Here is a 27751-nt window from a genome sequence, read left to right on the forward strand (position 1 = left end):
ACTTTAGATAATGAGTTTTGTGCCAGAATTGTAGCCACAGATTAGGAATAAAAAGACTTATTTTAGTGGAATAACATCTGTATTACTGTATGATTTTCCCCACAAGTTTCAAAGTTATTACAACAAAAGAAATTTGTTTATAAATCCTGGCCAATTTTTAGCTGAGGTTGCCTTTATCTTTCTGTGTTTCTGAATTTTACTGTTTGGAAAAATATGTGGTATCATTGTGATATAAACACTTAAATGCCAACATCGGGATGAAAACCATGTAAAAACAAGTTACAGCACTACAATTGGGGGAAAACTGGTGTATTACTTTTAAAAAAATATTTTTAAAGAAAATAAGAATACTTAAAGTTTTGGTTTGTGTATCTAATTAAATGACTATTTCTTAAGCCCTTATTCTATATATTGTACACGGTCCTCAGGATATTGAGTTGAAAAATGGCACAGTCCTTGACCTCAGGAAACTTACTTATAGTCTACTAAAAGGGGATATAACATGTACATAGAAAACAGTTTTTTATTTATTTTTTTTTATTTACAAAACATATGCATGGGTAATTTTTCAACACTAAGCCTTGCAAAACTTTCTGTTCCAAATTTTTTTCTTTCCCCCACTCTTTCCCCTAGATGGCAAGTAGTCCAATACATGTTAAATATGTTAAAATATATGTTAAATCCAATATATGTATATACATATTTATACAGTTATCTTGCTGCACAAGAAAAATCAGATCAAGAAGAGAAAAAAAAAAACAAGAAAAAATAAAATGCAAGCAAACATCATAAGAAAGAGCAAAAATGCTATGTTGCTGTCCATACTTAGTTCCCACAATCCTCTCTTTGGTTGAATATGGATCTATTCATCACTGAACAGTTGGAACTAGTTTGAATCATTTCATTGTTGAAGAGAATCACGTCCATCAGAATTGATCATCGTATAGTCTTGTTGTTGCCATGTATAATGATCTCCTAGTTCTGCTCATGTCACTTAGCTTCAGTTCATATAAGTCTCTCCAAGTCTCTCTGCATTCATCCTGCTGCTCATTTTTTACAGAACAATAATGTTCCATAACATTCATATACCACAATTTATTCAGCCATTCTCCAACTGATGGGCATCCACTCATTTTCCAGTTTCTAGCCACTACAAAAAGCTGCCACAAGCATTTACAAAACTGGTTTTGATGAGAACAGAGTACTCATCCAAATAAAGTACTCTAGGATAATTTAATTACAAAGTAAACATTTTGGGGTGGGTGGGTCATAAAAGAATTGCAATACCTAATCTAAGTCAAAAGAATTAAATGATTCTGAAAAAGGGGTGGAGGATGAAAAGTGGATGCACTCTAGATATGTATAATGTCCTTTGCAAAAGCATAAAAGCAGGAGGCAGCTACTCCAAATTGGGGTAGGCATTCCAGTTTGACTGGGAAATAGTGATTAAAACAGAATGTGAAATAAACTTAGAAAAGTAGGTTGTAGCCAAATTGTAAAGCTCTTTAAATAACAGACTAAGGAATTTCTATTTTATCTTATAGGCAAAAGGAAATCATTGAAGATTTTTGAACAGTAACATTTATATATTAGGAATCTTATTTTGACAAGAATGTTGAAAAAAACGGGTATAGAAGAGACAGAGATGGACAGAGACACAGAGGCAGAGATAGAAACAGGGACAGAGAGAGCTCTACAAAGTATCAGCTTCTAAATTAAATCCATAAAGAGATGCAATTAATCTAGGTTAGTGATGTTGTGAATGAAGGAGAGGAATTGATTATAAAAGGTATATTGGAGGTTGAAATAATTAAATTTGGCAATTATTTTGAATGTATGGTAAAAGTGAGGCATAGAGATTATTGTTGTTATAGTTCAGTTGCTTCAGTCATGTCTGACACTGTCAGACCCATTTGGGGTTTTCTTAACAAAGTTGCTGGAGTACTTTGCCCTTTCCTTCTCCAACTCGTTTTATAGATGAGAAAACTGAGGCACACAGGATTAAATGATTTGCACAGGATCACACAGCTAGTTTTTGAGATTTCATTTGAATTCAGGAAGACAAGTTCAACTGTGGTCACAGACAGCTACTATAGCACTTGTCATGTTTTATTTTGTGTTATTGTTATATGTATCATTGTCCAATTTCACCCAATGGGAATCATGATTTATGATAATCCCAGCTGCCACTAATAAAGTACATGACCTGGGATAATTCACTTTCCTTTTGCACTCATATATTCTTTATCTATTTTTAGGGTCAGTTCCAGTTCTAACATACAATAGTGTATGATTTTTTACTGCATTTCAATGCCTTTTTCACTTCACTTAATTCCTTATCTATAAAGTGATGTGGTTGGACTCCTTGATCTTTAAAGTCCCTCCAGCACTGGATCTAGCATTGTATAAATTAGTATCTCGGGATAGAAACTATTTCTTTTTATTTAGTTTGTGGTTAGGAATAGGAAGTTCCTGTTCTGCTCCTCTAAGATTGTCTAAAATAAGTATTAATGAGTAGAATGTCCTGAGGACATAGTTGGCTAAGCACCTTTTTTTCTTATTTAAAAAAAAAATACTCATTCTTATGAATTACATTGTGATTTTCCTTTTCATTCTTATTTCTATCTTTATTCCATATTCTCCCCTTTTTCCATCTTTCTTCCTTTTTTCCTCCCTCTTTCCCCTTCTCCCCTTTTCCTTTCTCCTTCCTTCTTTACTTCAATTCTTGCTCCCATCCTTTCTCTCTTCCATCATTGCTTTTTTCCTTTCTCCTTTTCTTTTTCCCTTTCTACTTTCCTTCCCTCATTTTTCCATTCCTATTTTTCTTTTCTTCTTTCTTTATCCCTTCCTTCCTTTTTTAATTCCTTCCTTCCTCCATTTCTTTCCTTCTTTCCTATTTTCTTTCTAGCCTTTTTACCTTTATTTTTGCTTTCTTCCTCCCTTCTTTCATTTCTTCAGCAATAGTCCCATTTTAAAGAAGGTGTTAAAGATTAGGCAAAATAGAGCATGACAATAGTAACAAATGATCAAGTCTTCCTCAACCTAAGCACAGACATGCCTCTAAGGGGGACATAGAGTGGGGCTGGGGAGGAAGGGGAGAGTGGCAAAAGAAAATTAGAATGTGTTAAACCTAGCAACTTCTTGTCCTTTTTCCTTAGGCATAGTGGTATGGAACCCAGGAAGCATAACAAGGGGATAAACTCAGCCCTGATGGGGTAAAAATTGGTATAATTCCCAAGGGGAGACAATAGAGTACAATGGAAAGAATTCTGGACTTAAATTGAGAGGACCTATGTTCAAATGCTGGTTCTACTACTTGCTATTTATGATAATCCCAGCTGCCACTAATAAAGTATATGATCTGGGATAATTCACTTTCCTGTGAATTTTTTGCCGGGGGCAAATCAATTCATCCCTGTACCTACAGGGTCAGTTTCCACATCTGTAAAATGAGAGAATTAGACTAGAAGAGAACCTGGAGATTTGAATCTAACATCCCTACTAACTCTCCATCTGTGTTCAGATGATAAAAGAAGAGCACATACAAACCTAGGTAGAGATTAACTACTCTATCCAATATACCAACCACTTATTCTTGACATCTCATCTAGTCTTCATACATATCCTTTTACCAGTGGAATGTAAATTTCTTGAGGACAGGAACTGTTTTATTTTTAATTCTGTCCCAGAGCCTAGTATAATACCTACTATGTAGGCAATTAGAAAATGTTAATTGATTAATTCCTTTACTTTTTCTCTACTTTCCCACAATTCAAAAAACCTGCCTAGCCAATGAAAAACCAACTTGGTTCCCTCTGGCTTAATTTTCCAAATACTCTAGCTAACTATACTCTCTCTTGGAAGGACTTGGGAGAATCCTGCTCTTCCTTCCCAGCACATGAGCATTCCAGCAAACCAAAGATATTTCAGCAAATGAAATATCCAATAATCCTCAATTTTTTCTGGCAAATGTTCTCAATAACAACCTGTCCTATGGAATTCCCGTAACATGTTACTAATCAAGAATTCAAAGTGAGTATCAGTTCAGCAACCACTTATTAGATATCTATTATGTGCAGGACACTAGTAAAGTACACAATAGGATGAAACAATTTCTGTATTAAGATGCTGTCTCCTAATGATCAACAGTGTTATCAAAGGATTGATTGGTTATGTGGGTAGATGTTTGTATTATTGTTTGTTATCCTGAATCAAAGAAAAGTTTTGCCCTACTCATATTTTTTCTTTTTTTTTGTTTTTTAAACTTAAGCCTGTTCTTTGATGTTTTTAAATGATACTATCAAGCTAGAGGAAGATTTCAAAGAACAACAAAAAACACAGCTATCCTTCTCTGTAAATGAGCCAATGGATAAAGAATGAAACCTCTTCCTGCCTTCACTTTTAATTTTCTTCTCATTGTACACTTATGTAAACAAATGTAGCCAATACACAGGCCAAGGTAGTTGTCATTACTTTTCCTTCTCTTAGGTCAAGTAGTTTCAAGCTTCCCCTTTAAGGAAATGAGGGGCGTGTATATGTGTGTGTGTGTATATATATATAGATGTGTAGATATGTATAGATATAGATATAGATATATTTCTCTATCTATATGTATTTATAGAGAGATTCTCTCTAGTGTTTGCTAAGAACAATTAACACTGCTTTTGCAAGCACAACTATTATCTAAATTTCAGAGTATTCACTCAGCTTACTGAAATATCAAAATAAAAAGTTAATTTTGTATTTTCCTTCATATAAAAATTGTAATGGGATATTTCATAATTATAATAATAAAATAATGTCTAAAATTCTTAACTTAAAAACAGAAAAATTAGGTTGTTTACTTAGAAGTGAATCTCACAACAGGGTTCCATTGAATAATAATCTCCTGCTATGTAAAGTACTTTTTTATTTGTTAAAATTACTTTCTATAGAGTTTAAGGAATGCCTCCTTACAAGCTTGATTTGCAGAGTTTTTTAGTTCATTTGCCAAACTTCAAAATACATTCTAAAATGACTCATTGACATTTGTGATACATAACCTCTGCTTAATTAAGCAGAATGGAATTAGATATTTCCTCATTCAAAATGAGAGAAACTTACAGTATAGTCATCAGGTTACAACCAGATAAACAGAATCATTATGAATCATAACTAACATACTGATTAGTTATAAAGCTCACATTAATACTTAAACTCCGTATCATATCCCACACAATTGATTTTGTGGGGTGTTGAAAGAATGAAACACATTTATCATTTTGCTGTTATAGATTTACCAAATGCAATTAATTTTCAATAGGAATTTTCAATGTATGAACAGTTGTCAAATTTTTCAAAGAACTCTGCAAGAAATTTTCCATGTTCACCTTTCAGACTTTAAAGATCTCAGGGTCTTCTATTGACATTTGATGTTTTTAGCACCTCAGTACTCACACAGAATACACACAGAAATCAAGTGGCAGAGCTATTACTCACAACTTTTATGCCGAGGCAAATTTGCCCTCAATGATATTGGGAAGTATTCCCAGAGGAGAAAAGGAAAGAAGTGTGTCATCTGGTAGCTTCTGATTTTGACTGGTTTAACTATATATATATATATATATATATATATATATAGTCTAGAGTCACTCTAGCCTAAACTGAAAATGCTTGAGTCCCAATCCCAATACTGCACAGCATGGAACTTTAACCTTTTGTTTTGCTGATATGGGTCAGTTTGGAATTTTTCAGACATTGAATATATCAAATGTCTCAAGTCATCACCAGTTAACCTGACTTTTGTCTTGTTACCAGAATTCTTTGGTCCTATGGAATGACTGTGAAAGAGAGAGTGAAGTTCCATATGCAGCTTATAGTTCTCTCCCAGAGGCTGACTATATTAATGCTGTTCTTAGAATGAATGCGTAGTTGGCTTAGCCCTACTGTATCTCAGTCACTTTGATTCAAAAGATCCACCAGCCTCAGCCTCCCCTACTAGTACAGATTACTGACCTGTGCTACCACCCATTAATCAGCCTTTATGCATTATTCTTCATAAAAAAAAATGCAAGTCAATGTGAAAATGATAGTGACTCACATATATCGTATCTAGGATATAGTGCGACATATTCAACATATATAGGACTGGTTGTCATCTAGGGGATGTCATCTAGGGGAAAAATCGGAACAGAAGAAGTGAGTGCAAGGGATAATGTTGTAAAAAAAAATTACCCTGCCATGGGTTCTGTCAATAAAAAGTTATTATAATAAATAAAAAAGTGATAGTGACTAATGAATGAGTTTATTCTGGATTAAGAAACCCTCTTTATATATTATATATAATGTTGCAGCTGAGTTTCTGATTTGTTAGTGAAGGAGTTTCCTGTGATGACCACGTTAGCACCCTGGATGCCTTAGAATCAGCTGGAGTCAGGATAAGCAAAAGTCCTTGGTTTTTATTCTTGGTCTTTAGAGGTAGGAGTGAATTGGATGGACTCAGAATCTCTGTGACCTTCCTTCTCCCTCATCTACTGCCAAAGTGACTCGGCCTAGTTTTACTCCACCCCCAAGTCCCTCCTACAATTCTCTGTACACACCTATCATCGAGCTGGCACAGAATAGTGGGAAGGGACATTTTCCAAGCATATGCTTATAGAGTATTGTCCAATCAATAATTAGCCTCAAGTGCTCAGTTGTCCGACCTCAGTATATGAACTCAAAAGTTTTAGCCCTTTACAGTTTCCACTTGAGGAATTCTCTATATGAGATAAGCATAAGACCAATAACTTTACTACCATCCCTGTCCCTCCAAAAAGTGAACCAACAAGTTTTTAATTTGTTGTTCAGTCATTTCAATCAAGTCTGACTCTGATCCCATTTGGGATTTTCTTGGCAAAGAACAGCTCATTTTACAGATGAGGAAACTGAGGCAAACAGGATATAATGACTTATGAAGGATCACAAAACTAATAAATATCTAAGGCCAGATTTGAACTCAGGAAGATGAGACTTCCTGACTCCAAACCCAGTGCTCTATACACTTAGCCATTTAGATGCTCAAATCATAAGTCTACTCTCAATAAAAATGCCTTAGACAATGTCTTTTAAAACTTTTATATTAATTAAGGAAAGTAGGGAGGTTTGTTCTGCAAAGACTCTGTTACACTTGCTTTTGCATTTGTCTCTACTTTATTTTTATATGCTTTTATGGATCTGTGATTTGATATGGGTTCTCTCTCCAGTTGTACAGTTTGTAACTCATTCATTCCTTCTTATCCTATGATAATTTCATCATTATTTTCCCATTAACATTCCCAGTTGTGTCTACTCAAAGGCTTTTCTCTACATCTTTTGAATATGTCAAGGATATCAATTGGAGTATTGTTTGCAATTTACCTTTCATTCTTGCTTGTGAGTGATCAATTGCCTTTTACATTTTCTCTTAAAGTAAGTTTATTTATAAAATCTTTTATATTACTATTTCTAGGTAAACCTTAATTGTTAATATACTGCAGCCTGAACAGTGCCTGGCATAGTACAGGTGTTTATTAAATGCTCATTGGCTTGATTGACCATATGTTTCTTCACGATCCTTTGTAATAATCTGCTACAATTTTTTTTTCTCATTTTCTAAAATGTTTTATCATTATAAATATTTGCCAAAATACACTCTCCTCTTTCACCCCATTGGAAACTCCCTTGTAACAAAGAAAAACTGATAAGGGGAAAAATGAGGAACAAAGAAGACATAAAAATATGCAACATTTAACAGCCATAATGTACTGCCTCTGTCCTGAGAGGAAGGAATTCTGTTTTTTCATTATCTGTTTTATGGAACCAAGATTGTTCATATTAATTAATGTGAATTCTTTGTCATTTAGTCATTACAATCATGTCTGATTCTTCATAATCACATTTGGGTTTTCTTGGCAGAAATACTGGAGTAGTTTGTCATTTCCTTCTCCAGCTCATTTTATAGCTGGGGAAACTGATCAAACAGAGTTAAGTGATTTGCCCAGGGTCACACATATAGCATCTGAGGCAGATTCAAATTCAGGAAGTTTAATCTTTCTTACTCAGGCCTGCCACTCTATCTATTGAGCCACCACACTGCCTAATTATTATGATTTCAGATACCTTTTTACTTACTTTCATTTTCTTTACTCTAATATTTGTATATATTACCTTTTTAAATTCTGCTGTCATCTCTGTATTAGCTCATACATATCTTTCTATGTTTCTCTGAAGTTGTCATGTTCATCAAATTCATGTGCTGGAGTTTTTTTCCCCATCATTCCCATATCTATAGGCATCCACTTTGTTTCACTTTTATTTTAATTTTTGAAAGAATAAAAGGTGCTACTAAAAATATCCTTTCATATATTAGAACTGTGTATCTTTGACTTCATTGTGGCATATGACCAGTAATAGAATGGTTTAGTGATCTTTCATAATTCAAATTCTTTCCTAGGATGATTGGACCAATTCATAACTCCACTAGCAGTACATTTCAGTTCCTATTTTTTCATTTCTCATCAAACATTGAATATTTTCATTTTTTATCATCATTGATGATTTGATGAGTATGAGGGGAAATTTCAGAATTATTTTAATTTATCTCTCTTATTTTTAGTGATATATGATGCATTTTATATGCCTATTGATCTTTTGAATTTCTTCTTCTAAGATCTTTAATCATATATATTGAGAATGGATCAAAGTCATATATTCTTTATTTAGTTTAGAGTCTGTGTCTTTATTAGAAATATTTTCTATAATATTGTTGAAGTATGTTTTTTCTAATTGGCTGTTTCTTTTTATCATAGATCTATGAATTTGTTGCAAGTCAGTTTTACATAACAGAAACACACACACACATTCTTACATATTGCTTAGATAATGTAACCATATAGCAATACCAGATTAAAAATGTAAGCCTCATTTTGAGGGATAAGCTTAAAAGTCTTTAAAATTACAGCAATTTTGCAAAGTAGGCATTTGATTAAAGTTTTATAAATTTTAATCATATTGTTGTTTGTCCCAAAATAGTTGTTTATATATATTTTGTTTCCTTCCATTTCTATCAAGAAATTGTAAGAAAAGAAAATATAACAATAGGAAAGGTGCAATCAAGTCAGTTTTTATATGTAAACTCCTCCCTTCTCCCTTATTATGGTAGAGGATACAAGTTTTAAACAAACATTTGGCTAAAAGTTTTCAGAGAAATGAAACACATTTTTTCAAAACCAGTGCAATTATTTGTAGACATTAGTGATAAATGTACTCTAGAACACTTGAAAAATGCAGAAAGCAAATGCAAGACAAATTAAACAATTTTTTTCAAGTGCAATAATTGTAGTTTTCTTACTATGTTTCTAATTCATTAGATGCTTTAATTAGATAAATAGATTGGGTTATTTGTCTTCTGTATACAATGAACTTATTTGGAATTGTACCATTTGGAGCTGTCCATCAATTGGCCTTGTAATTAGTGATATATTTAGGTCAGCCAATTCCTAAATATATAGATGTTGCTGAGATGAGAGGTTATAACTCATTTAATCTAAATTATGCAAAATAATAGGACAAAAGACATTAGAAGATGGAAGAATTTATCATATGGTAACAGAATAATACTGAGAAAAGGTATGGACAAGCAAAATCAAATTTTTAAATAAGTAAAGTGAGAATGTAGGAGAAATTGAATTTCTTTTGACACTTGACTTTTGTTCAACACTTTTAAGGAATAAAATTCACATGGTTCAGGTGACAGTCGTCTGTTTTTGCTTCATGGAAAGATTCAGTATCTCAGAAACAGAAGAAGGGAAAGTATGCTGTGTAAGTTGCTAAGATCACTTTATTGAATTCTGGAGTAAAAAATAATACTGGCCTCTATGACATCCACATTTTTTTTTGTCATTTATGTTCACTAAACTTCCCCCAAAATGATGTTTTCAATAATAATAAGGATGCATTCCCCACTAGTATAATTAGATAATATATATAGTCTCAAAGGATGGAATGGCATATGTGTGTTGTGATTGGAAGTTATTAAAATGAATAAAACTCCCCCACACACAATCATCAGTGAGCTCTCAGATCCATTGAACTATCAAACAAATATTTATTAAGTTTTTACTACGTGCAAGACATTGTGCTGAGTGCTAGGGATACCTGTGTCCTCAAGGAATTCACAGTTATATATGAGAAATATGTAAAGGAGGTAGAAACCATCTAAAAGGGGAAGGCACAAGGAGCTGGAGTTGGGGAGAAGGGAGTAGGAAAGACCTCTTGTTGAAGGTAGGATTTAATCACAGATTTTCAGGAAGACAGGAAAATCAAGATTCAGACTCAGAATCAAGCAACTAGTTAATGTTGTATGCTTAGCAAAATTGGCATAAGGATATTTAATTAATCACCAGGTACAATTTGTTTCCTTTTACATACCTTTCTGATTAAAGAAAAAAATTATTGGTTAAGTTACCAATTCCAGTGAACTTTTAGGATTGATACTGTTGAGAGAAGCTTTTTGAAAAATATTATTGACATGTTGCTTGGATGTTACCAAGTTGACTCTGCCTTCAATGTAGGTACAATTGACCTTGATGCACATGGAAAGTCAACAGTAGTAAAAGTTATTTCTGGAATTTACACTGTCTGATTAAGAAATGAACTGGAAAGACCTATTACCATTAAGTTACACAAACTTGATGACCCAAGCTGTTCTCAGCCAGAATCTTGTGGAAATAGCACACTAGCTAGAATTCCTTTAGACATTCTAGGAACTATAAGAAATTAGTCTCAAATTAGTGAGACATATTTCTTTTGTGGATTGTCCTGGCCATGCTATTTTGATGGCCATCATGATGAACACTGTAGCAATCATAAATGTAGACCTACTGTTAATAGCTATTAATGAATCTTGTCCTCAGCCTTATACTTCTAAGCACCTAATTGCCTTGGAAATTGTGAAATTGAAACACATTCTAATTCTACAGAGCAAAATTGATCTGGTGAAATTCCCACTAAGGAACACTATAAACAGATTCTTGCATTTATAAAGAATACAGTTGCAGAGGGTGCTCCTATTGTTCCAATTTCTACTCAGCTAAAATATGATATTAAAGATGTTTGTGAATACATAGTAAGGAAAATTCCAGTACCTTCAAGAGACTTCACTTCAGAATTCAGATTTATTGTTTTCAATCTTTTGATGTCAACAAGTATAGTTGTGAAGTTGATGACCTCAAGGATGATATGGACCATACTAGTATTCTCAAAGGAATATTGAAAATAAGTTCAGAGTTGGAGATCAGATCATTGTCTAAAGATAGTGAAAGGAAATTCACATGTAAACTAGTCTTTTCAAAAATCATATCACATTTCCCAGAGGATAATAATCTTCAGTATGCTGCACCTGGAAACTTTATTGGGGTTGGAACAAAGATTGATCCAGCTCTGTGATCAGCTGACAGCATGGTGGGAAAAGTTCTTGGTATAGCAGGAGCAACAACTGAAATCTTTACAAAATTGCAAATTTCCTATCTTTTGCTTAGACAATTTGTAGGTAGGCACACTGAAGGAGATAAAAAAGCAGCAAAGAGAAAAAATTGTCCAAGGATGAAGTGTCCATGGTGAATATAGGCTTCTTGTCAACTGGAGGAAAAATCAGTGCAGTATACTAACTCTGTGCTTAAAAAGAGAAATAATTACCCATTGTCAAAATTGAGAAATAGAGTTTGACTGGGTTCAGATAAAAAGAAAAATGATAATCAGGACAACAGTAGATGATGACTAAAAGCGAGAACTAAATGCCTAACTTTGGCTGATATATTTTCAGAGCAATAATACAGAATTAATTTCATCAATCATTAGCTTTATGGATAGTTTTCTCATTTCTTGTAATGAAAATTTGAACTCGTATTAAAATACTAGTCAGTTGTTTAAAATGAATATAAAAATTGACATAATGGTGGCTTTATTCTATATTTTAGTAGGAATTAATTATTTTCATACAATATATCTAATTTATTCATACAACATGTCAAACAGCAGGTTTGAAATTAAGATTTGTTTACAACAGTCACATCATTTTCATTGCAGCATATTTAACAAAATCTGTGGAATAAAGTTTTTCTTATTTTTCATTGTTCCTTTGAAAACCCCCACCTTCCAAAAGTGTTTTTAATAGTAAAATTCTATTTTAAAAACTTTTTGAAAATCTGAGTTTGATTTTTTCCTGGGAAAGAGGTAAATGGAATTGTGTAAATTATAGAGTATTCATGTCAATTATTATATACAATTACTCAAATTTTAAAATAATTTAATGCAGACCATTGTTAATAGGTCAATTTGAACTTCTTGTCTGGGAACCTTAAATTTTTGGAGAGCTTGACATTTTTATATAGCTGGATCAACTTTATCATGAAAACAAATTCTCTAGATATTTTACTGAATGTTTTCATTGAAATAAAAAAAATTTGAATATTGGATGTCTTATTGAAATAAGCTCAAAGTCAATTATATCTAATTTAATATCAACCAGAGAATGGATCAACGGCATCCCTGATAGTCATGCTTTAGGAAGTTCAGAATGTCAGAAATGAATGACTCAAATGAAATTGAGGTTTTGGTGTTAGCACACGATCCACAGGCTAGATAGAGGAAGATGAAAGTCTGGATTTTTAAGCACTTGACATCATAATTTTCCACTGCAGTTTTCTCTAACCAGATGATGGAAGAAAAACATTAACTTGTGGTTCTAAATAGGAATGGACTTATGTTTATTCCTTTTCAGTAGGCCTTTTGGAAAGAGGGAAAGGTAGTGGGCTTCCCATTTGTTGGTTCACACCCTCCAACTGCCTACAATTGATTCTGGCTGTGCCTCCCACCTGGAACATCATGGTTTCCATGGCAATATTGTCTGATTTTCTTGCTAACGTATTCTTCCAGTTTTCTATGTGGTGATCTTTGTACATATTTACGAAGATTCCTCCCTTCCTCTCCGTGGAGGCTCACCACAAGAGGTAACTAGTTCAATACATGTTTACAATGCAACTGAAGAATAATTATGGTTTAGAAGTTTCTCTTTTGTTTTCTTTTAAATTTTTTTTTGCTTTGAAGGTAAAATAATGAAGGAAAGAGAAGCATCAAAAATTACTTTCAGGAAAAAAATCCAGATATAATATTCTGATACAGATGGATTCACATTTCAGATTAAAAGCAAATGAATATATTAGTTCTTATTATCTACTAGATAGGCCAGTTAGTTTACAGGTATGTGCTGCTTTAAGTACATCTTTGTAGATAACACACAAATATATAGGAAAAAGGACTAAACTTATGATTTGTTTGTTAATGAGAACTCTTGAGATAAGTAAATTCTTTTTGTCACTATAGGTGCACATCTGAGCATTAAATGTCTGGATGATTTATCTAATGTCTATAACTAGTGGGTATCAGAAGAGAAGCTTGAAATTATGTCCTTCTGGCTTTAGGGCCAGCTCTTTAATCAGTAAATAATGCTTCCTCTATAATACTGCACTTGTAAATATAAATAAATATATAGCTAGATAAGAGATTATAAATCACACAATACAACATACATACATATATAAATATAAAACTAATATTAAAAAACAATTATTTGCATTGCATATTGTTTCACAAACTATTATTTAAAACAACAAATTACAGTAGCCTATTTAAAATAGGGTTCAATAAGTACAGGACTTTTAAAGGCATGACTAGTATACAAAATGCTTCATTTCCTTACACTGTAATTTTTAAGTATTTCATTTCTTTGGAACTGTACAGTTTTCATGTAATAATCCAATTTTCATTACTTGACTTGTTCTATGATAGGACCATATAATCAGTGAAAACTTCACAATATACCAAACATTCACCAAGATTTTCTGAATAATTTATTGACATCATTTAGAAGAATGTTTATAGTTTTCACTATTTTGAAAACATGGTGCCTATTTCTAAATGGCTTTGGGAAATGCTATTTAATTGCTGTGAATACCATGGTGGGGATGGAGTTCAAGTCCAAAGAAAGACTAAGAAGAATGAAAGACATTAATAAATTTGGTGCTGGCTACTTTGTCTTTCTATTTGAGCAATTCCACATGTGGCAAATGAAGCTCTTACAAGTATAAATGGAATTCTCAGGCATAACCTGTGGTCTATACTTTCAGTGACTGATCCCATGTTTTATTTAATGGAATGCGATCCAGACCTTTGGTATCTAGGAATAGTAGCAAGTGATCTTCTTTCACCTCCTCCCAACACTAAAATATTTTGATTTCATGAAATATAGCTCCAAGATAGGAATCATGTCTGGGAATAATTTAGACAATTTATCATTTAGATTTAGATTATTTCATTTGCTACCCTAATTTTATTTCTATATTCCTGAGATTTATATGTTTTTTTTTAAGAAAAAAGACAAAACAGGATAAAAAACAATCCAAAGACAGTTGTTGCTTCTAAAAATGTGAATTATTTTATGGCTGTTGCTTATTTAAGTAATTTTAAAATATATTGTAACTACAAGTTACAAGTAACTACAAATGTTATACCAAGTTTTTTTTTTTTTTTTTTTAAGTTATATCAAGAGGAAGAAATAGCTAGTAGCTAAGAACTTAGATGGAGGAGTAAATCAGGAAAGTTTTATGGAGAAGATGGCACCTGAGATATGTTTTGAAAGAAACTTACTATTCTGTTCCACAAAGCAGAAGTGAAGAGGGAATGCACATATATATGAGGTAATTGTTCTATAAGACCATAGAAGTAAGAGATGAAATGTCATATTCACATAACAGCTACTTGGCTAGTTTGACAAGAACAAGGGATTACATAATATGAAGTTCAATTAGAAAAGTAGGTAGGGACCTGATTGTAGAGTGCTTTAAATGCCAAGCTGCATAATTTATATCTTTTTCTAGAAACAATTGGGAACCATTGAAATGAGTTTTGTAAGTTTGTTTGGTTTTTAAATAGAAGAATTGCATGATTTGTGTTTTAGGAATATTAGTTTTTCACTTGTATGTAAGATGGATTAGGTAAGGAAGAGAATGGATCAAGTACAAGTGGTTGTTGGCAGTTATTCAGGCAAGAAATGATAAAGACCTAAACTGTGGCTGAGTACTTGTTTGAATCAAGAGAAGATAGATTTCAGAGTTGTTGGAGTAATGATGATAATGATGATGATGATAATGATGATGATTATAACAGCAACAAGAACAATAATAACTTGCAGTTATATATGATTTTCAAGTTTGCAGAGTTGTTTATGTTCTTTCACATGTCATTCATTTGAGTAGTAGGATTGACAAAACTCAGTAATAACCATAGAGGCAGAGAGAAGCAAAAGTGACTCCAAAATTGCAAAACTGGATGACTGAGAGGATGGAATCATCAATAGAAATGGAAAATTTTGGAGGTTAGGTTAGGGGGGGGAAATATAATGAGTTCTGTTTTGGATATGTGTTTGAGATGCCTGTAACCACTTGGTAGATATTCATCAGGTAGCTAGTAATATAGGACCAGAATTCGAGATAACAATTAAAAATGTTTATACCCATTTGGAGGTCATCTGCATAGAAATGATAATAGAATCCATAGTGGCTGATAAAATTACAAGATAGATACTTTAGAGAGATAAACCATGATGAGGGGCTAGAGGATAGGGAACCAATTGGAGAGAACCGAAAGGATCCAGAAGGGAGCCCTAGAAAGTGACTGTCGGGCCAGAGCCTATTCAGGGTAAGGTTGACATGCAGATGCTATGCTCTATAAGTTGGATGCAAATGTGAGGTCCAACAAGTCTTGGTGGGAATTAGAAAGGAAGGATAACAGAGCAAAAAAGGTTGTGTGTTTCTGCCATATCCATGTGTCTATCCTCTTTATAATTAGGGAATCTCAGAATCTCATTTGGCTCATCCCAATTGCAGTCACTCAACTGGTACATTTGTGTCTTAAAATATCATGAGTAATCAAACAATATATTTTACAAGGTCTTCTTGCCCTTGGACTTGTATACATAGTTTTAAAGTAGCTTGACAGAGTTTGGGGTGCTATTATGAGTCAACCAACAAGTATTTATGAGGACTTTTTGTGTCTTTAGCCTTGGATTCCAAAAGATTATATTCAAACTCAACATAGACACAATTAACGTCCAAAAAATGTTTGTATTAATTTCAAACTATGGAGGAGGAAGGTCACTCTCAATTAGAGAATACTTGGAATTTCATAATATTTTTAAAGGAACGGATTTTTCTTCAGGCACACAGTGTAACTCATATGAAAAACAGAAAATGTTGCAAAGGTCTTATGGGATGTACTTTAATAAATAAGTTTTAGAATTACTTATACTTAGCACATTAGTGGTTTCTAAATTAATGGTCAATAAGTTTTTATTAAATCCAATGTGACAGGCACTATGCTAATCAATGGGGATAAAAAAAATACAAGGTAAGAGAAAAATAGTTCCTGCCCTCAAAGAGCTTGCTTTCTAATGGAGAAGACAATGCATAAAATGAATCTAAAGGGAAGAGGGTCAGTTATCTGGTAATGCTGGAGGAATATACCCTTGTGAAAATAAAAAGATAGATGGCTTAGGCTAGTTGTTATTGAATCATGTCTGATTATTTATGACCAAATTTGGGGTTCTCTTTACAAAGATATTGTAATAATATGCTATTTCCTTCTTTATCTCATTTCAGAGATGAGAAAACTGAGGTAAATAAAATTAAATGACTTGCTAAGGGTCACACAGCTATTAAGTGTCTGTGACCAGATTTGAATGCAGGAAAATGAGTTTTCATAATTCCAGGTCTGGCACCCTCCTTAAATGGAGGTTCTGGGATTTATATGCATCCAAATCTGAGGAAAAGGTCTCAGGCAAAGAATATTTTCAATAAATTGAATTCTAGGGGTATGATGATCTAGGATGATGAGGTTACTGAGATTTTATGGAAAATTCTGAAAGTATATTTGCCTGGTGGGAAATGGGGAGAATCCTAGTCTTTAGAACCATAAATGACTTTGTTTCTACTTAATACTACCCCGGTTCAAGGTCTTATCACCTCTTAGCTAAATTATTGCAACAGTGTTCTAATAGCCTTGTCTGTTTCTAATCTCTTCCCTCTCCCAGACAACTTTACAGCTGTTAAAATAATCTTTCCAAGCCACAGATCTAGTAATGTCACTTCCTTGCTCAGAAGTCGTAAATATAAAAGTCCTTTTATTGAAAGAGATTATAGAGGCCATTTAAATCAACTTCTCTTCTTCCTCCTCCTTCTCCTTTTCCTTCTTCTCCTCCTCCTTTTTTTTATCTTTATTTTTATCTTACAATTATTTTATAGATATCATCTTCTTTTCCTCCTCCTCCTCTTCTTCTTTTACAGATAAGGACTTTCAGGCTCAGAGACATTGAGAATTGCTTAATATTTCTCAGTAAGAGAGCAAGATAGGATTTAAAACCAAGATCTTTTGACTTTAAATACTATGTTATTTCTACTGTGCCCTACCACCTTCTTTGGCATCATCTTCTCTTGTCTCTTAAAAGAAAAATACAAACTCTTCAACCTGGCATTTACATTTTTCTAAAATATGATTCGAAGCTACTTTTCGAATCCTGTTTCTTATTGCTCTCTTTACCCTCTCTGAATGCCAGTCAAATTGAGCTACTAGCCATCCTCCGAACTGGCTGGCCATCTTTTGCCATTTTTGCCCATCTACTATCTATGTGCCATTCCTGGAATGCCTTCACTTCTCACCTCAATACCTTTAATCACCATTCAGCTCAGGTGCCACCCATCCTAGAAAGTTATGTTAGCCCAAGCCTAACTCAGTCCAGTCTAGAGATTCAGCTTGGGAGTTAGAATGGGAAAGGAACATTTTAAATGGGTCATAAAATTCAATAAAAATAGTTTTTACTAACAACATTTGCTAAGGTCTCCATGTTCCTCTTCATTCATCTGGGCTAAAGGCCTTTTAGGCCAGATAAGCAATTCTCCCCAAACCTTCAAACAGCCTATCTCATGATCTGTGGATTTTTTATACCTGAGGAAACAAGGAAGTCAAACAGTCCTTTAAAGGACCAAACCAGTATACAAAAAAGCAAGTGAGATATTCCTAAACCACTAGTTTCCTTGGATTCCCTACTCTCTATCCTTTCAGGGCTGTTCATGTTCATTTTCTTTCCCTTTTTAGCTCCCCTTATACTTATCTTGAATTGTATTGAATATTTCATGAACAATACAAATTTCCCCATGGCAGCAACTGTTCATTGTGTTACACAGAGCCTGCCATGATGTCTTCCTTGCATATGTTGTTTAGTCATTGTTCATTCATGTCCATCTTGACTTCTTTGGGGTTTTTCTTGGCAAAGATACTGGAGTGGTTTGCCATTTCGTTCTCCAACTCAGTTGACTGACTGTTAAGGAAACTGAAGCAAACAAGGTTAAATGATTGACCAGGGTCAAACACAGCTATTAGTAGTTAAGGCCAGATTTGAATTCAGGTGTTCCTGACTCCAGGCCCAGCACTCTCCACTGAATCAAAATAGTACAGATGAATCTAAAGCATCCTGGAGCAATTTGAAAGCCACCCAGGGCAGGGGAGAGTAGGATTTCTTCTAAATGAAACCTTTGTTAGTTTCCTTCCACAAAGGCACTTTGGGGATATTTTTAGTCTTATTGGTTAAAATGCATGCAAACTTACATGAATTTCTGTGACCAACTGGCTAAAACAACATGAAACAGGCCACAACAATTTGCTTTCTTTCCATATGTCCCTGGGTTTTCCATTATAATTTAACCTATAAAAATATTTCTTTGAAGTAAGATACTTAAATACTTTATTTGCCATGCCTGGATTTGATATCAGTTGAGTAAAATGCTAAAGCTTCCCAATATTGACTCAGCTTCTAAGAGTTGTGATGGGATATAATATTGAAAATACTTTTCACATCCAGAAAATTCTGATGTTTTAAACCAGAAAAGCCTTTTTTCCATCATCAAGACAGATTTTCTGATTCTTAGCCAACTTCCTATCCATGCTTTAGAACAGGGCTTCTTGAACTTTTCCACTCACAATCCCTTTTTACCTGAGAAACTTTTGTGTAATCCTGGATATATAAGCATATAAAATAGGTATACAAATCAAACATTTACAAGTAATAAATAATAAATTTGTTTTAAAAATTCTTTGATTATATATATAATTTTACCATTTATTAAAAATGAAAGCAAATTTGCATACTAATGATATGGATGCAGTTATTTTTATATAAAGAATTAAAATTTGGTGGAATATTTGATATCTTTTACTGTTGTTTAATTTTTTTCTGCTCCCACATTCAATTACATGACCCCTTGGGGAATTTAAGAAGCTTTGCTTCACAGACTGTGAAACTTTGGGAATAAGCTTTATTATATTTGAAATCATTTCTAGGACCAAACCCATGAGCTCTTAATGGAAAAGAAAGGTTTAAAAAGTTTATTATTTATGTCTTAATCTATTTTTCCATTGTCAAAACTTGTCATTGATTATTTTAATGAATTTTCTGCCTTTGTTAAAGTAATTTCAATAAAATCTTTGATATTTGTTACATGGTTATGGAGGAAAGAAAATATGTGTTAATATCAGGAATATATTGAATAATAGGGATTCAAATTAATTCAACTCTCTTCTTTATTGATACTAAAATAAATCAACACTTATTAAGTGCCTATACTGTTCCAGGCATTGTGCTACGTGATGTGGTTTAGAAGAGCAATTTAGGCACCAAATGATGAGATTGAGGTTCAGGCACCAAATACTGGGGTTCAGTCATGTGAAGATTTCACAATGGCTATTTTCTTTGTCAAAAGGTAGGTTTATTTAGAAGAGGTTATGGACAAAATGAAGAGATACCATAGAAACCAGGAATGATAAATATGAAATAGAGTTGGGAAAGCATATAGATAGCAAGAAAAGAGGTTTTTACAATTAACAATGGAAAAGACAAGTTCCCTACTGGAACTAATAATTAATCAGGAGAAAGGTTGAAGTATGCCCTCAACTGGCAGGCTATATTAACAAAGAGATTTAGAACCCTGAAAGAGGTTAACTACATGCAAGAGAAAGAAACCATAAGGCATGGTGAGGAGGTGAGAGGAGAGACCACAACATGGCATGGGGAGGAGAGAGGGGAAAAACATTATGAGGGAGAGTGCTATGGTGATCTATAACCCAAAAGAGGGTTCAGCAAAGATGATGTGGACAATTTAAATTTAAATTCAGGGGGTTGGTGTAAAAACTCATTTTTGACTGAACATAGCAGAGCGGGGGTGGGGGCTATTCACAACTTCCACTGAGAGTGGAATTATAAGACTGAACTAATCCCTATTAGTATGTCCTTCCCTGCTTGCCTCAGGGAGTAATTCCATCCATACTATAGTCTTTCTCTGCCAATCCCAATTAGTTCCTCAGGACCTCATCACTAAATGTTGGGGATCAATAAAGGAAAAGAAATAATTGAATTTTGGAATTTGTAGTCTAATGTAAAATTGATATTAAAACATTTTTAAAATAAGGTTCAAGTTTAAAAAATGACTATTATTGGTAAAAATTTAATCAGATTTTAATTTATGAATTTGCTAATTATGATTGTCTATAATTCAAATTCTTTGTAATTAAAATCTCAGACACTTACTAGTTGTGTCACCCTGAGCAAATCACTTAATCCTGTTTCCATATCGCTAAAAAGAGGTGAAGAAGGAAATGGCTAACTACTACAGTATCTTTGCCAAGAAAACCCCAAATGGGGTTACAGAGAGTCAGACATGAGTGAAAACTACTGAAATAATAACATAGCTACAACATACATGACTGTAGTAACCTTCCATATATATGTACTTTGTCTATTGATGTCCAAATTTAGGAGAGGTAACCATTTTGGGAGAAAATGTTTTGGTGTCTTTTTATATCAAGAATGGCACCTACATTCTGTGATAACTATTCCACATCCTTCAGACAAACTTAGATTTATAGATCAGGTGTACAATATTCACAGAGCCAATTCTACTTATATTACTTTGAACTTAACATTTTCATGAGATTTTATTTAAACAAGTGTTTAAGATTTAAATATGTATATATACACATATTTTATTGTATAAGTATATACATATATGTATATATATACATATATGAAAATATATAAACATATAGGTATTAAAACTTGAACAGCTGGGTAACACAGTGAATAGAGTACAAAGTCTCTTAATTCAAACTTGACCTAAGATGCTTACTAGTTATGTTTACTCTGGGCGAGTCACTTAACCCTGTTTGCCTCAGTTCCCGCTTCTATGAAATGAGCTGGAGAAAGAAATGGTGAACCAGTCCAATATCTTTGCAAAGAAAACCCTAAATGGGGTCACAAAGAAGAAACATAACTAATCAACTTAACAACAACCATTAAAACTTCATTAAGACTTTGGGGGTACTATGTATGTATGCATGTGTGTATATATATATATATATATATATATATATATATATATATATGTAGTATTATGGAATAGTATGGTGGAAATATGGAATAGTAGATGGAAAGCTATCCTCTGAGTCTGAGTCCTAGTTACTGTGTGTTCCTAGGTAGATGATTAGTCTCTCATTGATCCAAGTAATTTACTAAGGCCATGACTTGCTAACAGGTACTGATTGCATTGGTGTAGGGAATTTCTTCTTTGGAAGAGAAGAGAGACAGAGAAAGAACCAAGGGGGGTAGGGAATAGAGAAAAGAGTCAGAGACAAACAGAATAGTGAGAGAAAGGGGAGATTTTCAATCTGGAGGAAGTATCTGGCATTTATACCAGTGCAATAGCAGGTATATTCATGAACATCCTGAGAATTAACATTGTTTCTAGAGTATTAAAACTTTTTTTGTCCTTGGATATTTTCCCAACGATTTTTGAAAAATAAAATATTAATATAAGTTTAAATATTCCTGACTTTCTTAATTTAAACAAACCCTTATTGTTCCTTTATGTCATTACGTCATCTTCATTTCCTCAAATATATCAGTCTTCCCTCTTTCACATTTGACATGATATGCAATATTCCATACCCATAGTCTCACCTCTACAAAGAAGAGAAAAAGATACATTTTCTCATCTCTTCTCCAGGTCTTAGCTGATTATAACTTTATCATTTTATTTATTATATATTCATTTTGTAAATATATATGTATATATATATATATACATACACACACATATATATAGTTTCACCCAATTACATATTAAAATAATTTTAAGGTTTTTTTTTTTTTAACATGTTGAGTTTCAAATTCTATTTCTCCCTCCCTATCTGAGAGAATACTCAGATAAGGTTATACATGTATAATCATGTTTATCATCTAAATAAATAAATATATATGTATTGATGATTGTCATTATATAGAGAGAAATTTTATATATTAAATTGCTTTGTTTCCAAAGACATTCCTGACTTGTCAATTTTCCAAAAATTCATTTGTAAGTTAATCATTAGGAACTCTGAATGCACTTTTCTACAATCTTTTCCCACAAAAAACAATCAAAGCAGATAACCTATGTGAAATGAAATCATGGAGAAATTGATTGATGAAAAAAAATAAAAATTGAATGAGGATATTGTTATTTATTTTAAAAAATTAAGGAGATAGTTAAACTTGTGAATATTCTTTTTATCCATTTTGTCTTTCCATCAAAGTTTGCAATACTTAAAAATTTGCAAATTTTGTAAATATAGGCTGTCTCAATTTATCTCCATGGCAATCATGAGCAATCTTGCTCTAGACTTGTGCTTTCAATAGTATGAAGAGCTCTGAGTGAGGAAAACTCCCATTCCAATGCAGTTTGCTTGCTTTAATTAATTGGGTTCAAGTTGCCTAGAGTGCTGAAGTTAAATGTTTTATCTAGGGTCACACTATCAGCATGTCAGAGATAGAATTTCTTGACTCCAAGACCTACCTTCTAATTTCCTACATCATGCTTTCTTTCAAGTTAGATAATTTCAGATATTATTATCCACTATTTTAAAGGTAAGGCATAATTAGTGTTGGTTAATAATTGTCAGAAATTCTAGGTCTTTCCTGATACCAATTATAGCAATCTTTCCAAACATTGCCTCTAAGTTTGTGACTTTCCTCTTCTTGTTTTAAATGTATTATCAACATTATTCCTACTTATCATGTCACTGGGAGGGATGTGGGAGGAAGTTTCATAAATTGGAACAATAGTAAGATTTTCCCTGGTAACTAGGCAAGGAATGGGATAACAAAGTATGGGCATCCAAAATCTTTATTGGGGAAATAGGAAATTTGTTGGAAAAATAAATTGGGGAAGTAAAATTGGGGAGGCTTGGGATGAGAAAGAAATGTTAAATTATTTCTTTGGGCTGCCCCGAAGACAGTATAACTGATCTAAGTTAGCTTTGCAGTTAATGAAGTCTTTGGTAATATGAATACCCTTAGGATGGATTAGGCTAGAGCATATATAACTAGTTACTTGTACACAATTTTGACAAATACGTAAGGTATAAGGACAATAAACTATTAGGTAGTCAAACTTTGTAGTCTTGTAAATAGGAAAATTACACAGTATGAGCTTAGTTCAATATTTATCAATAGGTTGCAATGACAAAGAAATTCCATTGAAAAGCTAGAAGGTTTTGATATTTAGGAAAATGAGAAAGCTATCAAAAGGGAGTAGAGTCTTCTCTGAAGCTGAACATGGGACTCTGAGGAAAGTTCATCACTAGAATGATTGTACAATTTCATTTCTGTAAACAAGTTATCGACCCCATAGTGTTTTCATTCCATAGCCAGATGTGAAGCAAAGAAAATTCATCAGGGAGAAAAAAGAAACACCAATTCAGCTGTTGGGTTTTCTTTTTTTTTTTACAAAATGGAAAAATTATTATGTTGATGTTATTTGGATTGCCAAATAGAAATATGTAAGAGAATTCAGGCACCCTATATTTTATGTTACTTTTGTGGCAGTATCATTTTTAGGTTGATTCAATTATTCAAATTTTTTTGAACACAACTTTCAACTAAATACACATCATGTGGGGTTGGTGAACTGAATGTTTACAAATTTTAATATACTTTTGAGCCAAAATGCATCTCATTTTTTTATTAATCAGGATTATTTAATAATGAAAATTTATAAGGCGTTAAAGTTGAAGTGCAATAGACTGAAACTCTGATCCAGTGGTAATCTATCAAGAAGTTTGTTTTGGAAATTTAATGAGTCATTCAGTGACAGATTTTTTTTTTTTTCTGAATTCAAAGTGTAAACCTTATTTTGAATAGCTGTTTTACAAAAGCTACAAAAACTGTTACTGTTTCTTTAAGAGAACAATCTGGTGATAAAATCATATTGCAATAAAGACTTTGAAGAAAAATATATATCTCTAAACACTGCCATATGATCTGAATAACTTCATTTAATATTAAATTCAACAAAATTCCAGATAAAAGAAATTTGGAATGTTCATTAGAATGCAATTTGTCTTACAAATAAAAGCTTAGGAATCATAACAACAGTTACAAGATGGATGAAAAACTCAACAGGAGTGTGTCTAAAGTTCAAATCCTGCCTCAGGCTAACCTATCTAATTCCCTTCTATTTACCACTTTTGGGATTTCTCCTTGTCATCTGACAATTACATTGGAGCTGTTTGCACTGGACGCTGCCCTTTTGGGCTAAAAAACTTGTATTCTCCCCAACTGTAATCCTGATTGCTTTTCTGTTGGTTGATGACATCAGAGTCCTGAATTTCTAAAGATTCACTGGGTGTAACCTCAGCTGCTATCATGGCCCATCTGTCTTTTGATTGATACTTTTGGAGCCTCTCATTTCTCTGGGTCAGCTTACTTGTTGTGTGATCCTACTCAGGTCACTTAATGTTCTCATCATTGTAAATGAGAATAATAAGAGCACTTATCTCCCAGAGTTGTGAGGCAATATTTGTAAAGTATTTGCAAACCTAAAGTGCTATATAAACATTGGTTATTATTAATAATAGTAATATGTAGGAAATAAATACCAAAAGAATTTTCATGTAAATGAAAAATACAGGATTGTAGGAACTCTCAAAGGAAGTCTTTAAAAACCCAATGTAGAAAGAACCAAAAGTATTATTCCTGGAAGAAAAGAATGTGTCACTGGGGGCCTAAAAAGACAAGGTTATATACCTTCAATCTCTATTTCAAATTCCTCAGATTTCCTTTGCTTCAAATACATACAATTCTAATTCACAAGGAAATTCCTGCTTCTCAGTTCTAATCCTGTTCCGTACCTTGGGGGCCCCAACTTTTCATTTTCTCTCTTCTCCTGCTTTATATCAGTAAACCCAGTCAACACAAGTTGGAAGTCAATTCTTCAGGCCCCAAAGCCACCCAAGTTCCTCTAAGTGATGGGAAGAATGGCGAAAAGAGATTTCCAGCTCACACTTAAGAGTTCTTTCTGGTGTCCTAGGCACACTGCAAATGCTTTGCTATACTGAAATGTGGTTACATACTGTAGGTTCTAGAGTACATTTGGAATCTTCTTAAACTTCAATTCCATTAGGGGTCTTTTCCAGACTAGTTTTTCCCACCAGGTTCACAAAAAAATTTCTCAGGCAAAAAAGCATTATGAGTAGAAAAAGTGTAAGAAGATCTAAAATATAATTTTTAGGAAGAGTATACAACAACAACATTATGTAATGATCAACTATGATGGACTGCAATAATGAGTTGATTCAGGCTAATTCCAATAAACTTGTGATGGAGAGAGCCATCCGCATCCAGAGAGATAGATGACTATGGGGAGCTGAATGTGGATCACAACAGAATATTTTCGCCTTTTTTATTGTTATTGTTGTTTGCTTGCTTGCTTGTTTTTTTCTTTCTCATTTTTGCCCTTTTGATTTTTCTTGTGCAGCATGATGACTGTGGAAATATGTTTAGAAGAATTGCACATGTTTAAACTATATTGTATTACTTGCTGTTTGGGGGAGGGAGGAGAGAAAAAGAAGGAAGAAAAACTTTGACCCATAGGGATGGAAAAGACCCTTCCTCTTGTAGAGGAAGAACACAAAGTTTTGCAAGGGTAGATGTTGAAAACTACCTTTGCATGTATTATGAACAAATAAAAAGCTATTATAAAAATTTAGAAAAGAAAGAGAAGGAAGAATGGAGGGAAGGGAAGAAGAAGGGAAGAAAGCTAGCTCTGTAAAAATCAGGGATACAAAAGTTTCAGTCTCAGACCTCTCTCATTCCTCTCCCGAAGTATTCTCTCAGATAAGCAGTTCAATTCAATACAGATGAACTGTTAAGTGGTGATTATTTTAGAGCCCATTATTAGATGATGATAAAACAATATCAGCCTCTGTCTTCAGGAAATTTACAATCTGATAAGTTTGGGAGATATAGAAACAAAAGTGACTACTACCCTTGGACTACCACTAAAAATTACCCTGCTAGGGAATATCCACAATGTTCAGAAATAAGATATTTAACTCTGAACATTTTGTGTATGTGTATATAAATATAAATACAAAATATTTACATACACATTATATATGTATGTATATATGCATATATGTTGTATTTACTTTGAACATTTTGTATATATATATATATATATATATATATATATATATAATCTGTATATATGTATGTGTGTGTGTGAGATAAAGTCCTAGGTCACTAGATGGTGTGGGAGATATCTATTGCATTGGCAAAAGGTGAGAGATGAAATATCTCGGGAATAATGTATATGCCAGTTTGGCTTATAGAGTGCATGAAGGGAAATCAGATTGGAAAGGTAGCCCGGGATCAGATTATTAAGGGTTTTAAATGCTAGTAAAATAATTATATTTTATTCAAAAGGCATTTGGGAGCATTTTTAGTGAGGGAGTGATATGGCCAGATATCAAATCAGATTTTGGTTATTAAGATGATTTAGAAAATGAGAACAAGAACTTTAGTGAAACATTCTCCTTTCATTTTTGTAAATGTAAAAAAATAAAATAAAATAAAGCTACAAGTTTTAATTTGTTTTGTAACATAAATATTTTCCTAACAGTTTATCTTTGTGCTGATGTAAAGAATTCTTCCTATAAACTTCCCTCCATTTGTTTCAAGTTCATGTGAAGGCCAATGACTGTATAATTTCACTTAACTTCATGTTATCTCCTATTTGTAACTTATATTACAATTTTTATTTATGAGTTGAAGGGCCATATTTTGTACTTTGTAAAAATAGAGCTATGGGCATTATTGAGCTGGGAAATGTTTACTTTAAGGTTATAAACTTGAACTACGTGATCCTCAGACCTTTAAAGTGTGTCACTGCAAGAGATCTTAATTCTTAAAGTACCATTTTAAGTTAAATCAACAAGCATCTTTGACAAGAAAAAGTCATGAATAATGTTTAAAGCATTTTATTGTCTGCTAATGTCATTGATTTTTACAGAATTTCCTAAGGAGAAGAGTTATTGTAAGTTTAATCATTGTATTCTTATAGTTGTTCTGGAAAGCAACTGCAAATGTCTAAATTCTCCTTTATTTCTGATTTCTTGCTCTCCATTTAGTCCTGAAATATATGCAAACAGAATAATTAAAATTGTGTTATTGTCATTCCTGCTAAATTCCAAAGCAAAAAGCATAGCCAAATTTAGTTTTCACCATTACTGATATTAAATACTGATGGCTCAGTCTAAATAGGATTGGTTTAAG

General features: G+C 33.0%; 1 protein-coding gene and 1 pseudogene across 2 annotated transcripts in view; both read left to right on the forward strand.

The window, feature by feature from the left end:
- The window catches only part of ARHGAP6 (Rho GTPase activating protein 6), a 580691-nt gene that overhangs the window by 385805 nt on the left and 167135 nt on the right, over window positions 1-27751 (forward strand). The gene's annotated exons all lie outside the window — the stretch shown is intronic.
- On the forward strand, window positions 9050-12525 carry LOC105749985 (annotated as a pseudogene).

Source organism: Sarcophilus harrisii, chromosome 3 (assembly GCF_902635505.1).
Source record: "Sarcophilus harrisii chromosome 3, mSarHar1.11, whole genome shotgun sequence".
Lineage (NCBI taxonomy): Eukaryota > Metazoa > Chordata > Mammalia > Dasyuromorphia > Dasyuridae > Sarcophilus > Sarcophilus harrisii.